Source organism: Nannospalax galili, unplaced genomic scaffold (genome assembly GCF_000622305.1).
Source record: "Nannospalax galili isolate Female #2095 unplaced genomic scaffold, S.galili_v1.0 scaffold660, whole genome shotgun sequence".
NCBI lineage: Eukaryota > Metazoa > Chordata > Mammalia > Rodentia > Spalacidae > Nannospalax > Nannospalax galili.
The window spans coordinates 1,127,231-1,129,050 of NW_008349073.1; the positions used below are offsets into that span (position 1 = coordinate 1,127,231).

At 42.5% G+C, this 1,820-nt stretch overlaps 1 protein-coding gene across 4 annotated transcripts in view; it reads right to left on the reverse strand.

Annotated features, from left to right (window-relative positions):
- Ahcyl2 (adenosylhomocysteinase like 2) overlaps nt 1–1,820 on the reverse strand; it is a 203,413-nt gene that overhangs the window by 21,127 nt on the left and 180,466 nt on the right. The gene's annotated exons all lie outside the window — the stretch shown is intronic.

Here is a 1,820-nt window from a genome sequence, read left to right on the forward strand (position 1 = left end):
GTTTTGTTTCTCCCTAAGGTTTATGGTTTTGGTATTGTTACTTTTATTTTTTTCATTTTGAAAAAAACTTGGTTTGTGTCTTAGAGAAACTGTTCATAACCAGAAAGAAAGGTTGAATAAAGTACATATTTTCTTCTTGCTATCCAACCAGTTCTATCTATGGGAGAGTTTTGGGTCCCTTCCCATCCCTCACTTCTCTGCCACCCTTTTATCTCCCGCTTTTGAGAGTTGAGCAGAGGGAAGATGATGTAGATTACAAAGTAGCCTGTGAACAGAAAAGCAATGTCCACATATCTATTTTTAACAGGTAATATTTGGGAACCAAAGATAAGATACAAATAAGAAAAACAGTAATTTTAATTTAGGAAACAACAAAGTTCTAGTTTAATGGAACATTGCTCTAGATTGTTTTAGAAAGTCAGTAAAAGAGTTAACGATACATAATACATTTAGTGGTACTGAAATGGTCAGTTGGTCCTACATTAATTCAATAGGGAAAGTAGTGGACAACAAGGTGGGGAAGACTGAAGTGAGCTGATGCTGCCTCTAAGAGGCAGGGAGTTTTCTGGGGTCGATTCCTTCTCAGACTATCTACCTCTTTGTATCCAATTCTCTATGAAACCGGTCTTTACTGTTTCCATGGTTTCAAAAACTTGTAGGAATGATTTCTGGCTTCTCTTTGGGTACAATGAGACTACTTTCTCTAGGGATCTTGGGCAAGGCAAAAGAAGGTTTTCAGTTAAAATCCAGACTATTCTGAGATACACAGTTCCTAAAAATATTTGTCTCTCTACTCACTTAGCTACCTGTTTACACCTTCCATTGGGAAGAATCCATAAATGTTCTAAAGACAAAGTAGGAATCCTACTTTTTAAAGATGATGTGGCAATTCTACCTATAGGAACTAATATAACTGCATGTACCCCCAATGAAGTTCATTTAATACCAGTTGTGCTGGATAGTTTTAGTGTCAACTTGACACACCTGGGTTGAGGGTGTGGTCAGAGTATTTTGTCAGAACAATGAAGACAACAAACCACACCAGAAATTGGTACCAGGAGTGGGGTATTTCTGTGACAGACATGATCTTGGTGTTTTTGGGAGGACTGTGGAAGCGTTTGGAACTTTGGGCTGGAAAAGCCATTGCGTGCTCAGAGTTTGTTGCTGTGGAGCTTGGAACAATTATGCTGAAAGAGCTGTAGACGATGAAGGCCTGGCTTGTGAAGCTTCAAAGGGAAGCAGAGACTAGCAGGGATGTTCCTGTGATGTTTTGGATTGAGAATCTGGGTTCTCGTTGGCTGGGGCTGAAGAATCATCTGTGATTAAGAAGAGACCAGAACCTGAAGCAAAACCTTTGCTTTACTGGGACAATTGATGCTGGTTAGCTGGGGCTGAAAAATCAGCTGTAAGTAACAAGAGACCAGCATCACTGTGGTGGAGTCTTTTGGGAGGTATTTCCTCAGGGTCAGAACACAGAGGGGATCTGCACCTCTATTTCTAGCTGGAAGCAGGACTTGGTAATGTGTAAGAGTCTCCTGCATGGTTCTGGTGTTGAAAGCATGAAGGGGTCACAGAGAGCAGCTGAGGCTTGGCACTCTGAGAGGCCAGGAAAGGCCATAGGTGAAAGTGCAGCTTCAGTTGCAGCGAAGACCCCAGGATTGAAAGGGTCTTGGAGGGAAACTGAGACTTTGCACCCCAAGAGGCAAGAAGAGGCCATTGGTGAAGGTGTAGCCTCAGTTGCAGTGGAGACCCCAGCTTTTTGGAGATGCCGGGACCATGGGACAACCACCAAGGACAGCAGTAGGTGTGGAATGGAGCTG